Below are 16,335 nucleotides of genomic sequence, written 5' to 3'. Positions count from 1 at the left end.
CATTACTCCTAGACTAAACACTGTTCTGGACCCATGTAGGAAGGCCTGAAATCAAGATGCAAAGACTCAAAATTTTTCCAAGCAAACTACCCAGGTTCTAGAACGAAGTTCAAAAGTAGTTATTTAAATACAAAAATATAACACCCAATAAGGCTAACTTAGTAGAGTCTAACATACCATTAAAAAACAGACATGTTTAAAAAAATGTAAGTTATGATGACAAAATCAATCCATCGACACTAACCTGGAAATTGTATGCATAATGGAATTAATAGACAAGGATAGTAACACAGTTATTATAAGTATACTCCTTATGTTCAAAAAGTTAATTAAGCATTTAGAAGATATAAAAATATCACATCACACATCTAGAGATGGAATCTACAATGTCATTGTACCCTTTGACTTAGGGTGCAAAATTTGTTATGCAAAATGAATATCCCAGAGACCCATGGACAACATGTGCTTGTAGCTAATAACACTGCATCGTGAACTTAAGTTTAGCTAACAGAGTAGACCTTATGGTGTGTTCTTATCACAAATAATAATCATTATTATAGTAATTAATATATACATTTTGGAGGTAATAGTCACGCTTACGGTGCGGATTGTGGTGAAACGGTTGCATAGATATATACATATCACAAACTCATCGAGTTGTGTATATTAACATGCATAGCTTGTTGTATGCTAATCACACCTCAATAAAGAGATCTGAGGGTTTTTCAAAGATGATTGAAAGCTACAAAGTCTAAACAAGGAAATACACCGAATGGGATTAAAGATTTGATATGGCCGGAGAAAGTGTTACTAAACTTGAACTCAAAGTATTCGAGTTTCCAGAGAAAACTCGGGGGAACAAGATGGGAAAGGACTGGAGCATCCACGCGCTGCAGAATGACTTCATCAACCTAACGTCCATGCAAGGAGTGGAAGGAAAAGGAGAGGGGTTGGACAGGTCTTTTGAGAAAGAAACTCCAAAACTTAGCTCAACGACATTTATTACCTCGCGTGGTTTCTGAGGGTCAGAAATCCAGTCACCCCTTCACTGGATGGTTCAAGCTCAGGGTCTCTGATGAGGCTGCCTGTAAACCACTGATCTAAGCCCAAGGCATCTAAGGTTCCACCAAGGAACGACCCTCCCTAGGCAGTTGCTGATGGCCTCAGCCCTACTCCTGGGAGGCCTCTCCTCTGGGCTGGCTGAGTGTCCTCACATCAGGCAGCCGGCTTCTTCCAAATCAGCAAGAGAGAGAGAGCAAAACAGCACCGTGTATTTTATAAACTAATTTCAGAAGAGACGCCCGGTCACTCTTGTGTATTGGAGCAGTTTATGGCAGAGAAGGGGAAGAGGCCATACAAGAATGCGACTCTCAGGAGGGGTTGACCAGTGGGCACCAGCTTATAGGCCACTCCCACAGGGGGTCCCAGGAAACATGTGAGACAGCGGTGGCCAAAAACATTTAAAATAAGGTGAAAACTATAAACCCACAGATCTAAAAACCTCAACAAACCCCAAAGTACGAGTACGAGGAATATGACAGAAGTACGAGGAATATGACAGAAACCACACTAAGACCCATTATAAAAACATTGCTTAAAACCAGTTATAGAGAGAAAAAATCTTAACACCAGCCAAAGAGAAATTCCACTATACTACACCAGAGTGGCTAAAATTTATAAGACTGATCATACCAAATATCCTAGAAAATGTGGAACAACTGTACCTCTCTCTCATTGCTGACGGGACTCTGCAACAGTGAGACCGTTTTGGAAAAGTGTTCTGAATTTTCTTGAAAAGGTAACCCCATATCTGTCAGATGCCTCAGGTGGAGGATATTTGGCCAAGACAGAGTAGAGCATACATAGATATAAAGACTTGAATGCTATGTTTATAGCAGCTTCATCTGTCGTAGCCGAAAGCTGGACACAACTCCAATACCCATCAACAGGTTATTAAATAAATGCTGGAGTGTGCCCCTACGATGGAATCCTACCTGGAAATAAAAAGGTATGGACTGCCATACATCCAACACCATGGATGAACCTCACCGTGACTGTGCTGAGTGAGAGAAGACAGACACAGAAGAGTAAACTAACTTAATAGTGATGAGAAGTACATCAGGAGTAGCTGGGCGTGGAACCCAGCCAGGGAGGGGGAGGGAGAGATTAAAATGCACGTTGGGGGCACTTTAGGGGAGTCTTGGATACGTCCCTTGTCTTGATTGTGGTGAGAGTTGCTGGGAGAATGTCAAAACTCATCAAATTATTTACTTTAAAAGTGTACAAATATCCAATCGCTATGTTGTACACCTGAAGTTAATATATTGTACAGCAACTGTAACTGAAAAATACTTTTTTTAAATGTACAGTGTAACTGCATGTCAATCAAACTTTATAAAGTTGTTTTAAACAAAAACCACAGGGCCTTGACCCTCCCAGCTGTCTCCTTCTGGTGGCTTCCTATGGCCCTCAGGGTGAAGTCTGGGCTTTGGGGGACATCTGAGACCCCCTAGTCCCTGTCCCAGCTGCCGCCCTCCTCCCTCACACTCACTGTTTGGAACTCACTGCCAGTTCTGGACCATGACACTGCTTCTCATTTCAGTGACACTCTCTGCCATTCCCTGTACTTAAAATGCTCCTCCTTCCCAGTCCCCACCCCCGCACAACTTCCTGTCTCGCTTTCCTCTGGGAAACAGTCTCCAAAGGCTCTTCTTCAGCTCGTCCTGACTCTCTGCAGGGCCCTCTGTCGCTCGTCGCTCGTCGGGGCGTTCTGCAGCCTCCTTGTCATCTCCCCTGGCCCCTGCCACTGGGCGTGACGGGCACCAGGCTTCTTTAGCGGTGGGCATCGCAGTAGCAGTGACTGTCCCTGCAGGGCTTCACAATCCGGGCTACACTGTGGGAGCAAGGGATGGTTTAAAATAACACGTGGAACAAAGCGATTTGGCTAGCTCGCCCCGAATGTGTCTGCCACGGTCTGAACGCCATGTCGAGATCTTGGCCCCACGGGAGGACATGGGCCAAGAGGAATTAGGAAATTCCTGAGTGGGACTGGTTAGTGGCCCCAGTGAAAGGAATGACAGGGAACTTCTTGCCCTCTTTTCACCATGGGAGATGACAGGGTGAAACTGGCGGTCGGTAGCCCAGAAGAGGACCCTCAGCAGAACTCGGCCATGCGGGCACCTTGGTCTCCAATACCCCAGCCTCCTACACCTGTAGGAACTAAAGCTCTGTCACTTAGAAGTCACCCTGTCTGTGGCACTTCGTAACAGCAGCCCAAGAGGACTAATTCAATATCCCCCCACACCCCCTGGTGACAAGACCCTGTGTAGGGTTTTGCAGAGACCCCACCAGGACAGACTGTGTGACCCAACACGTCCTGTCAGTGGGATGGCTGCCCAGATGACTTAGAGGCTGTGACTCCTTGGGGATGAAGGGGGGAAAGGCAGGAGGGGGTAGGCGAGGACAAGGAGGTGTAGGGCAGGCCGTGTCTTCTCAAAGCGGCTGAAGACGAACCTTGCTTCCGGATCTTCCAAGTAGCTGTCAGGGTAGGGAGACACTACTTCTGTTCAAAACGTCCATTTTTAGCCAAGGGGTGGCGATGAGGTCTATGCTTATGTGATTAATAGCAAAACTTGAATTGAATGTACCAACCGTGTGCTATTGCTTTCATTTTGATGGCAAAAGTAGGGGGATTTCTTGGGTCCGTTTACTCAGCGAGGCCACAGGGCGCATCTCCTGTCTCCCCCTCCATGGGTGACTCTAGACTGCGTTACAGCGCAGAGACACACTGTGTAATGTTCAGGAGCCCACTCCATACCATTTCGCTCTTTCTCTCAAAATTTAAATAATGTGCAGAGGAGCAGGGTACATGGCCTGCTCACGCGTTGGTGAGTCTCCTTTGAAATCCGTCCCTCAAAGTCACTCCAGTGCAGGGGACAAGACAACCATCGAGGGTGCAGAGGACGCACCACCAGACTGTGAGGGCTGAGCCAGTGCCGCGGGGCCCAGGCCACTGGGCAGGCAGCAGATAGACCAGAAACGCCAAGGGTGAAGGCAAGTCTCTCTGAAAAGCCCTTCAGGAAACTCTAGATGCACCAAGCTCTTCGAGACAAAATTTTGTAGGGATAAAAAAAGAATACGTACAAGTTTGGATTGAGAGCAAATGCCAGGCAACAGGAAAACAGGGTCTAGGCCCTTCGAGTCACATCAAGCACAACACGAGTGCTTTTATTTTCTGTGGGGAGGCAGAAAGAAGAATATTTAATGTTTTTATTATGGAAATATTTAAACATACCTTTGAGTAGAGAGGATAGAAATCCTCACTTAGCTTCAACAGTGATCAAAATTTAAATTTTTTATTAAGAGAAAAAACAGCAAAATGTGTGGAAACGTATGAGGGGCAGCAGGATGTTGGAGGTAGACGTGTGGATGGAGCCCTCACCCCACCTCAGGCGTCGGTTCAAATCCTCTGCCCCCTCGGGAAAGGCAGGACCAGGAGCCAGTCCTTAGCTTCCAGTCGGACCTCACTCTTTGCAGAACCTGAAGGAGGGCAGCTCCCTGGAGGGGTCAGAGGCAGATCAAAGGGAGGCACAGAACCAGTCCCACAGTAAGTGCTCAGGAAACAAGACGCGTGCCTCTGGTTACCGTACTTCACTGCATCAGGCAAGCCTGGCGGGAGGCCAGACAGGAAACCGCAGCTCAGGCCAAGTGCGGGCAGAGGCCTGAATCTGACATGAGGGGTTTTCCATTGTGTTTTCTTGGAAACTAGTAATCAATGGGCAAAAGCCTCAAGTTCATGCTCATTGCAGATAAAGCAGGTGTGATTTGAATGGCAGGGCAAGATGAGGATGGCCAGAAATTTATTTTTTTCCTTTCAATTCTGACTAATGTTAACCAGTGAACCATTTAGTTATTATTCCTGTGTGGCGTCTGTAGTGTTTCGGGGCTGGAACCCTAAAACACATACTGTCTAGGTGAATGGTTCTCGTCTGAGGGAAGTTGTGACCTCCAGCAGATACTTGGCAATGTCAGAGGACAGACTTGGTCACCATGATGGGGCGGTAGGGGTTCCTGGCACCTGGGGAGCAGAGGCCAGGGGACATCCTCCAATGCACAGCACAGGCCCATCACCACCCCCAACAACATATTACAGAGCCGCAGGGTCCTTACCCCCAAGGCTGAGGGAACTGGAGCGGCCCAGCCCAGCCCAGGTCAAGCGCTTGCCGTGAACCCTGGAGCTAGGGCTGAAAGCTTGATGGCTTCCCGTAGACGTCTCCATCAATGATTCGGGGGTGGGGAGACCTTCACTGCAGGCCTGGCTGCTAAATCAAGGGTCACCTGTGAAAATGTCCTCACCCATGGGCACCCAGTTAGCTGTGGCTGTCATCATTGTTCATTGATTGCGACAGCTTTTGACACTGCAAATAATCATACTCGACTTCTTTAAAAAAAAAAAACACTGAGGAGCCATGTGAAGAGCTAGTACTGAGAGGAAATGGATATGGTCTCGGCTGGGTCACGGCATCCTGGCCCGGGAGCCGGTCCTGAAGTAGGAGAATGTCAAGGGAAACCTCGCTCGCAGAGCACTGAGTGTGGGCTCGGGATTGCAATGTGGAAAAAGAAGTTCGTGACCACAGCGCTACTGATCTTTGGTGCCAGGTAATTCTTCAGTGCTGGGGGGCTGTGCGGACACTGCAGGACGTTCAGCAGCATCCCGGGCCTCTACCCACTGGGTCCGAGTTGCACCCCCACCCCCTCGGTGTGACGTGGTTTTTGATGTCACTGCACCGTCACAGNTTAAAAAAAAAAAAAAAAAACACTGAGGAGCCATGTGAAGAGCTAGTACTGAGAGGAAACGGATATGGTCTCGGCTGGGTCACGGCATCCTGGCCCGGGGGCCGGTCCTGAAGTAGGAGAATGTCAAGGGAAACCTCGCTCGCAGAACACTGGGTGTGGGCTCGGGATTGCAACGTGGAAAAAGAAGTTCGTGACCACAGCGCTACTGATCTTTGGTGCCAGGTAATTCTTCAGTGCTGGGGGGCTGCGCGGACACTGCAGGACGTTCAGCAGCATCCCGGGCCTCTACCCACTGGGTCCGAGTTGCACCCCCACCCCCTCGGTGTGACGTGGTTTTTGATGTCACTGCACCGTCACAGCCACAGTCTGCTCAGTCTGTGTCACTGAGCACAGGCCCAGCAGCCTCCTTCATCCGACCACCAGTCAGCCCCTAGGCACCTGCCCCTCAGCAACTTCTGGCCCATGTAATTTAGACCCTGCTGTCTCTGCCTTCGCCTTCTTCTGGGAAGGCTTTTGGATGCCATCTACCTCTCCGTAAGTCCCCTGGTTCCCTTCTCTGAATTCACAATTGCCTGAACCAACCTACCTGTCACGCCATTGGTTCACCTTCCAGCCGTTCCCTACACAGAGATCATTAACCGGCTTTCTCTGAGCTTCTGGAATTTCCACCCTGTTTATTAAAATGCAGGTTTCTCCGAGATGGGAGTGTTAGTCATTATTTTTCAATATTAATGTTATTGTTTTTCTGAAGCGTCTGTTGTTCCGTAATTCAAGGACCCCTTGTCGAATCCCATATGTGGCATGTTTATTAGATGTAATATTTTATCTCTCGGACTCAGTGCCTGACACTATCATTTCCTTCTTATTTCAATAAAAATGATCTCCTTCTTTGCGGCTGTGACAGGAGCTAATGGTTTTCTTTATCACAGGAGAAAGTGAGAAGAGGCCAAGCCGAAGAAAGGCACCGTGAACTGTACACATTTGTGCCCTAATTCAATTTACGGCATGAACTCTCATCTTAATAAAGTAACTTCATAGCAGGAGGCATAACAAAGGGAAGCTACTGGGAAAGTCTAGGGGTCTTTAATTTTTCTAGATTTGCAGATTGTAAGTTTGCAAAACAATACCTGAACACAACCTGCAGGAACAAAGCCACAAATGCTCCAATGAGGTCCAGTTTTCTCTCCTGCTTTCTGTTTTATTTATTTATTTTTTCTTTTGGGTGTGTATGTTGCAGAGGGGGAGGGGCAAGCGCTCTCAAGGTGGTTTAATCAGGTGCTGGTAGCATCCGGTAGCACCGCCCCTGACAGAAGCACAAGATTGGTTGCTTGATGAGGACTCTTCCCCTGCCCGGAATTGCTGATTTATGAGAAAGGAAGAGACAGTGTATTCAGTGCACAATTAGACCATGAACATTCCAGCAGGGAGCTAGGAGTTTTATAGCAAACGCCAAACAATTGTGAACGGCACTTTCAAAGCATATCCCGTAGATATTAAGTGGATATGAAGACATGGACAGACTTTGGAACCCTCACAAGTGGTGAGACTCTGATGGGCCTTGACCGGAAAGGAGACTAGACAAGAGCAGGCCACCCTGGAGTGGCGACCCGTCGGCGTTCACATGGTGGACCAACCCGGCTCAGGTCATGGATCTGAGAATAGACGGACTTGGTTCAGGACCCTGGACCTGCCACCCCTGTCTGTGTAACACTGGCAAATGTGCCTGGACTGGGTCAAGTGTCTGATTCTAAAGAGGACGTGTGACTGTAGCCCCTCAGCTCACCATCAGGATTCAAGGACGTGTCTTGACTTGTCGTCTGATAGTGCTGAGCTTGGGCCTGGTACAGAGTGAGCGCTAACAAGCGGCAACTCCACCCCTTGTTCAGCTGCCATGTCACTCTGCTTGGTCCACATGCTCACACTCAGCCCTGGAGGCTGCGGCGTGGGGTGGACTGGCGAGATCCATCGATTGTCAGATTCCCCAGCACGCACGAGGTGCCTACAGCGGGGCAGCACCTGGAAGGTGCTGTAGGAATTCAGAGAGGAGGCTGACACCATCCCTGACCCCCCTGGCACTGGGTGGGGGGACACTCATCAACGCCAGCAGTTACATGCTGATGGCCCATCCCTGCGTTGACCCTGTGCCAACACAGGGGGTGTGCTGTGGTTCGGGTGGGAGTGTTCCTTCACGGGGTGTGAGCCCCTTTAGGCAGCAGCCATTTCTGAATCACGTCTGGTCCCCAGTGTCCAGCACAGGGTCTGGATCATGTGCTCCTCCAGCAAAACCTGCGGTAGAACCGACGAGGGAGCCGATGCCCGGGAGGATGCAGTGATGGACGAAGCATCATTATAGTCCCTGATCCCACACACATTTCCTTCTACACGGGATGGGGGATGGTATTCAGACTCCTACCTTGTATCTCACAAGACACCTATCACAAAACCTGAGCCCTAGCTTAGGCAAGGAAGTACTTGTTGCAGGAATAAATGAGAGTAAACAGACACATGTATAAAAGTCAATTCAGCGAGACAGCGACACACAAAAGGGTAGTGTCGGGATGCCATGTGAGATGATAACAGGAGGACATGAATTGACATCAGGGTGATGGAAACTTCTAGAGACAAAGATGAAGCCTAGGAGGTCTCTACTGGTACACAGGGGCTTCCTGAGAAAAGCTTCCTTCTGCTTGGCTGTGGTTCTTCTGACCTTTACAGCTGGCTCGTAATTACAAAATCTGTGTTTTGTTTGGGATGTCTGTCACCTGGGCTCACAGGCAGAAGGGCAAAGCCCTTCCCCCGGAGAAGGTCAGGAGAGAAGAGTCTAGAAGTCACCCTTCTTTGGGGGGCCAGTCAGTTGTCTCCAGAGGCAGCTCTTGAGAGGCCTGTCCAGTAGGAACTCTGCAGGTGAGGTCGCACTGGGAAATGCGCACACACTCCATACCCCCCCTGCTCATCAACCCACCGATCCCACGAGTCATCGTCTTGTCCAGCCATGGGCCAAGCTCCGCGATAGATTCCAAGCTACATGACAAAGGGGATAGTCTGTCCTGCTCCCCTGGCCAGCCCGGTCTGCAGCCTGAGCACCTTCTCTGTGCAGACACTCTGCTCAGCAGGCAGATGTGGGGGGGCCAAGACACACTCTGCTGGTAGGAGGATCCCAACCAGTGATGGAGACACAGATGCTAGTGTCTAAGTTCAAAACACCAAGAGGATGACAACTGAACCACGGTCCCCGGTGTATCTCTTGCAGGAGAAGCAGTCATGTTGGCTTGTGAGTTACAGAACCAGGTGACTGGATTTGCTGCCATTGTTATCCCAAAAGACAATGGGGGAATAATAGGATTTTTTTTCCAGCAACACACACAGCCATGTGCCAGGTCACCAGAGCTGGTGGGCTGGGCACCACCTGGTGTCCCTACAGGAAGCTTACCTGCGTCACCTTCCTTGCCCAACCTGTCCATTAGTAGGAATCTCTGCCATTAGGGCATGAGTCACCGGGTTCTGTAAGGTTAACAAAACCTGGTTCCAGGCACTGGGATATGCAAAGAAAATTAATTGCACCCTGACCCGAAGAAGCTCCCAAGCTAGTCTATCCACTGACTTCAGATAAACTTACTCCCAAAGGCTTTTCGTGTCCCATTTGTATTTTACTATCAAAAGCGACACCCAGCCAGATCCCAGAGACTAAAACAGCAACCACGATCTTAAGCAGTCTTCATGTACTGCTGCCCATGAATAATGTGCCTTGTCTTCCTATTTTCTGGCTTACAACCCCTGCCCTTCATCTTCCTGGATGTGTGGCCTTGGGCAGACTACTACCCCCAAGACTTAATTTACTCATCTGTATAATGGAGAGGATAATAGCTCCTACCTCGTAGAAATAATGCGAATGAAATTCTTAGCACAGTACCTGGTGCTGGTAGCCACAAGTCCCTGTGAAAGACCTTCCTGTGAATGATTTATCTTTTTACATTAAAAAAAATATCAGAAACTGCTTTATAAACATCATACCATGAACAGAGAAGACTCTACAAAGTTCCAGAAAGGGCGTGGGGAACCTGTCAATGGGGAGGAAAGGAGAGCATCAGAGAGTGTGTTGTTTGAACAGGAAGGAACTCAGGAGCCGCCGTGCACTTGACCCTGCAGTTCCCTTTGTCTTGGTGGGGGTCTAAGCAACACTATTTCTTTTTAAAAAAAAGAAAGCTCTACAAGCAGAGCTATAGCATTGGGGCTACCTTTCCGGACAGGATTGTTGAAAGCCTGTACTGCTTATCTCTGTATTCCCATTCACCTACACTGTCTATTCTAGAATAAAACAAAAGAGAAAAGAACTCGAGGAACAGTGGTTGGGTAGAACGGGCACTGAAAATAAAAAGAAAGGAAGAATAAAGTTCATGAAAAATCACTAGAATCAATTCAATTCAATCATTTTTTTCTTTAAAAATCAGACTCATAAATTTCTATTTTGTAACATTCCATCCATACTGACCTTGACATTCTTTAGTCTTTGTCAAACATTTCATAATAGCTTTCAATGTATATTAATAAGACCACAAAGTATGTATTCTATGCAACAGGTTTTCTATGTACTTTTATATAATTTTTCAGCCATTTACTTTTTCCTAAAGTATCATGTGAGGGGAAAAGAAAACTATTGATTTTGCGATTAGTTTTTTGGTTTTTTTGTGGCCTAATCATATAAATAAAACCAACTAAAACATTCTCAGGAAATTATCAGCCCTGTGCCGTGATCATATTCCTGGATTCATGTGAATCTTGGATTTATTTATTTATGGACTCTTCGAATTATACTGAAAGATGAATTGAATACTCAGTGTCCAATTTTTCTCTATTTGCAAATTTATGTTCAATGCGAAGTATAAACTGATTTATGTCCAAAACAACGTACAAACTGAAGACCTCATTTCCCCCAGAGTGCTCATGTATAAATTTATTAAAGTAACTCCCTTCCCCCCACCCCAGTGATACTATTTATGACAAGGAGGGGAGCTCTGGTCTGTACATCCCCCACCCTCACCGATGTGGTGTTTCACCGTTTCCCAGATGTCTGGGGGTTGAACTAGGACAGACGTGATGAGAAATCCATCTTTTGCTTCTTCCCACCTTCTTGCTCAGCCCCATAAAAATAAGCACAGAGAGAGGAGGGGGGTGGAGGTATAAACACGCAAGAGGGTGAGCCAGGAGGAAAGAGACAGCGGGGAAGAGAGTGCGCATGCGTGCTCGGTGGCCGTGTGATGGATAACTGAAGTGAAGTGTCAGGATGGTATTATGTAAATTACTGAGACAGCCAAGCCATGCGCTGATGATTACAGACGATGTGAGCAGTGTTGTGCTCCCCAGACGCTCCTGTGCCTTGTTATTTTTCTTCCCTCCAACTACCCTTGGGGTGGATTCTTCCTGACCCTGGTCCTTGGGAAAAAAAAAATCTGCCAAGAAATAACTTCCCCTTCACCAACATACATATCTCAGCTCTCCCAGCAAGAAAGAAAATTTAAGAAGTACAGGGAAGAATGTGACAGGTCTCTCCATGGACACTCCCCCTCCCCGGACGCCACCTGACGTCGTCAAACTGCCTTTTGTTTGGACCAGTGAAGCATTTGGCTTCATCAAGCACCTTGATTGTGCCTTCCTTTCAAGGGCAGCACCTAGAGGAGAGACACTGGCAGCGAAGAGAATGGCTCAGAACTTCTAAGATGGTGAGAGGTAGCATTACACAGATATTAGTATATATATATATATACCCACAGAAATTGATATTTTAATATGCTAACATCATGCCATCTGCACTATTATGGGGGTATGAGAGCTGTATTCCATCTATAGTGCTCTGTTGATTATAAGTGAGGGTTTGCAGGCTCAGAACGGAGGATATGTCCACACAGCTTTGTAATGTGTAGCCTCTCTTCAAATTAGAAATAGATGCATGAAAGGAACCCCAACTAATGCTCGGCACTACTTGGTTTTCATTCATTCATTTATTCAGTCATTGGTGTGCAAAATATGTATTGACTACTCATTGCGGACCAGGCTCTGGACAAAGTTTTGGACCCACAAAGATTCATGCTGAGTGGATTTGGCCCCATGGAATCACCAGCCTATGGGGAAGGCAAGCATGGAAGGAGGCAATCACCGAGCAGCGTGATACTAGGTTTGGTCGAGGTGCTGGGATTAGATAGAGTGGCTGAGCCTCCCATCAAGGACTCTTTTGTCTGCCTTGACTCTTTTCGTAGCTTGTCTCTCCTTGAAGCGAATCCATCCTTCCCAGTCTCCCCAGTTCAACCCCAGGGGCTGACATAGTCATACTGGTTGCATTTAGGAATGTCCTCTAGTTTTAGAATTATTTTGAAAAGCAGTGCTAGATCATAGGACTCCATACGCCCAAGCTTTAAGTATCAGTGCGCTTCAATTATTCTGGCTTTTCCTCACCCACCGTCATCAAACAGCCCGTGTTTGCCAGGCTCTGAGCAGTGAGGTGGCGATGCCACCACGAACAAGGCACACCCAGTCTCCAGCACCGGGAGGCTTGCCGCCCGGTGGACAGAAGGGGCGCTGTTGAACGAATCACACACATTCCCAAGAGCACACTGTGCTGACAGCTGGGAGGAACTCTGGGGTGCACCATGAACATCTCCTGACACCCAATCCAGTCTGACTGTCACACTTGGAAGAAATAATGGTCCTGCTGAGATGTTGGCATGAACAGGAGTTAGCATGGTGCACTAGAGACCGGCAGGTCGAGTGCCTGGGGAGAGGGAACGCCAGGGTCTAAGGCCCCGAAATGAGCAGGGACATACTCAACTCAAAGAACTGAAAGGAAGCCACCTCCTTGGAGAAGAAGGAGGGGCAGGGAGAGAGGAGCCATGTGAGGCTAGAAAGTGGGAGGTGGCCAGGTCAATCAAGGCCTCGAGTCTCACAAAAGGGAAGCTCCTGAGAGGGCTGACGTGACCATGTACGTGGGGATCACAGCCTGTAGAGGGAGGTGCCCTGGTGGGAAAGCTCAGTGGAGAAGATGGGTAACATCACTGCTGGCTTCGTGGAAACAAGAGTAGCCTGGTCTACCACAACGTTGGCGAAATGGAGAGAGGTAGATGAACTCAGAATCTGCACGAGTGTGTGAAATCAAAAGAAGTAGGAAAGTGACGGCAGTGGGGAAGAACAGCTAAGGAAGAGTTTGGAGAACGATTTCTAGATTCCTGATAGGCCTCATTAGATGCATGAGGCATTGACATGGCGGTTCATGGAAGTGTGCACATGCACTGACTGTTTAAACCAACCAATCGTAGAGTCGGCTAGGTCTCTGGTTGCTCCTTAGTCAAGCACTTGCCACCTTTAACCATTTTAGGCACATTGCTAACTTCCCGTGGAGTGCCCGGCCTGGCCACGGTGTGAAAAGAGGAGGCTGTGCCTCTCGTCCCCACTCGCTTCCATCACCCAGGCCTCCAACACTGTCCAATAAGATGCAGAGGTCAGCATGTGTCCCTTTTCAAAGTACAAGTATGAAACAGTGTCCCTTACAGGACAACGGTCAGACTCAAGAGCTGACTTGGAATGTGGGTTGTGCCTCATGTTTGGGGCTGCGAGGCTCCATGGGTACCATCAGGGCCCCTCTCCAACCTTGAGCAACAGGTGAAGAACTGTAGTTCCAGAGCTTCGGGAAATGAGATGAAACTCTACCACCAGTGCTGTCCCGCCCCAAAGGCCCATGTGGGTGCTGCGCCTGGAGCATGAAACTTGTTCTTCAGGAGGTGAGAGCACCTGCAGGTGTTTCCCGTTCCCTGGGTGCTCACCTGTTAATCCACAGGCCTTTCAGATAGAAGGGAGAAACCCACAGGACCAACAACCCTGACGGTACAGCAGACTCTCAATTCATCTCGGGACTGAGGGTTTGATTTCAAGTATCGAGAGGGCCCCTTAANGCCCGGCCTGGCCACGGTGTGAAAAGAGGAGGCTGTGCCTCTCGTCCCCACTCGCTTCCATCACCCAGGCCTCCAACACTGTCCAATAAGATGCAGAGGTCAGCATGTGTCCCTTTTCAAAGTACAAGTATGAAACAGTGTCCCTTACAGGACAACGGTCAGACTCAAGAGCTGACTTGGAATGTGGGTTGTGCCTCATGTTTGGGGCTGCGAGGCTCCATGGGTACCATCAGGGCCCCTCTCCAACCTTGAGCAACAGGTGAAGTACTGTAGTTCCAGAGCTTCGGGAAATGAGATGAAACTCTACCACCAGTGCTGTCCCGCCCCAAAGGCCCATGTGGGTGCTGCGCCTGGAGCATGAAACTTGTTCTTCAGGAGGTGAGAGCCCCTGCATGTGTTTCCCGTTCCCTGGGTGCTCACCTGTTAATCCACAGGCCTTTCAGATAGAAGGGAGAAACCCACAGGACCAACAACCCTGATGGTACAACAGACTCTCAATTCATCTCGGGACTGAGGGTTTGATTTCAAGTATCAAGAGGGCCCCTTAAAGCTTCCAGGGGATGGGACTTCTTCGAGGCCCTTTCTTAGTATCTCCCACATGAATGGGCTCAAACTGCTCGTTTGGAACCCCCAGAAACCCAGCTCTTCCCTCACTCTCCTGATGGAACACACTCCCTGCTCTCCCCCCGGTCCCACACGGAGCGCTGCATGCCTCCTGGGTGGTGCAAGTTTCACCCATCTTCCCTTTCCACAAACGTCAGTGTGTTATGGACAATGCTTTAGGAAAGTGTATTCATGACATTCGACCTGCCCCACCATGGAATGAACCCTTTCACACTTAATCCCGAAAGTGATCTTGAGTGTGCAAGCTTTCTAGGCCTGTTTCTGTGTGCTTCCAAGTGTCCCCCCCCAAGCTGGGTGAGTTTGTGTGCAGCCTTCTGGGCAGGGATTGAGGTGACAGTGGTCTTCAGGAAGCGTTCATTTTTAGCCTGGTGTTTGTTTTTGTTCCGTGTAGGAGCATCAGCTCTGAGCCCTCACCCATTGCCAAGTTCCAAGCTTATCTGCGTGCCGTTGTGTTGAGAGACATGATAATGTCACCTCTAGGGACCACACCGCTATTAATTTCCTTTTTTTTTCACCAGAATAGAAAAACCACACAGTCAAAAGCATAAAAAACCAAAAGGCGACTGTTAAAACGAATCCCATGCCCCCATCCTCAAACTGACAAACTTAATAGTTTATCTTTTCTGAATAATTCTAAACTCCTAGGGACAAGGGGCAGAGTTCTTACCTTATTTTTCTTTGACCCCCAGCCCCTGGTCTCTTGCTCGGCACATCGAAGTGCCCTTTGAACTGGATGCCAAGAATACCACTAACAAACTACTGATACTGGATAACACTGTCAACCCAGTGCACTTGGGAAGAGTTATCACTATCATCGCTACCTGCCCGCCAGGTGCCGACAGGAAGTGCCGCCTGTGCATTTTCCCATCTGACACCCACGGCCGCTTCCAAGCGGGGCCCCGGGTCAGCTCCCTTCTCCAGGTGCAGACTCGCAGGCTCCAAGGTGTTCGATTCAATGCCCAGGCCCCCACCACCGGTAAAGTGGCATGGCCAGGATTCGAGACAATGTCCCGGCCTCCAAAGTCTGAGATCTCGATCGCCGTGTCGCGCCCGCCATCATTTTCTTTGTTATCTCTAATCAACAAGATTTGTCCATTAGAATCCAGTCACAGTTCGCACTAGTTACTATCAGTTTTAACTGTATGCACGGCATGAAATACATAAAACATTCTCAAACATGAAAACTTTTAGGGCAAGTAGGGCTGGTGGGTGTCTCTGCAAAACTGAGGATGAAACCCACTGAGGCCAAAAAGAAGCCAACGTAATGTGTTTAGGAAAGAAGAGACATAAACCCAACCATAGGAAGTGAGTCCCGGCCCCTTTTGAATGAGAAACTCTGCCGACTGCACAGCTGGAGCCCAGGAGGGCGGAGCAGAGTGCTGACCCTACCCCTGGGCAAAGCGCAAGTTACAGGGCGCAGGACACACACTGATGGAAGAAGAAGCACTGAGAAAGCTCGAGACGATCAATTTTGTTTTCTGTGGAGGTTTGTTAATATCACCTAAATGATACATAGTCAAATGGGAAAAAATGCCTTCAATGTATTAATATTTTGGAAGCTCTATTCAAAGGAAATAATCTAAAGACAAAAATTCAGTTCATAACAATTTTCACAGACCCCTTATTTGTAATAAGACAAAGGGAATAAGAAAAATTTAAGCGAATCCGGTACAAACCATGAAATTCTTGATAGTTTGAAATGACCACGATGAAAACTGACACAACCTAGAAAATGCTTATGTCAGTGACGTGAAATGGGGAAAGCAGCGAACCTAATCACTGGCCTACCATCTTGGACATATATATATATATATAAAAGGTTGTGAACACAGAGGGAAGAAGGTGGAAAGGGCACCCGTCGCCCTTCCCACACGCACACTCCAGTGGCTGGGGGAGGCCTGCCTGTCAGGCTGTTTGCTCTGTTCTCAGAATGTTCTAGGGCCTAGCCAGAGCTTGGCGGTGCAAACATCCACACCAT

This window comes from Sturnira hondurensis, unplaced genomic scaffold, assembly GCF_014824575.4.
Source record: "Sturnira hondurensis isolate 20B ecotype Veracruz unplaced genomic scaffold, ASM1482457v3 Scaffold0021143, whole genome shotgun sequence".
NCBI lineage: Eukaryota > Metazoa > Chordata > Mammalia > Chiroptera > Phyllostomidae > Sturnira > Sturnira hondurensis.
The sequence above is the reverse complement of the archived record's forward strand: the minus strand, read 5'-3'. Positions refer to the sequence as shown.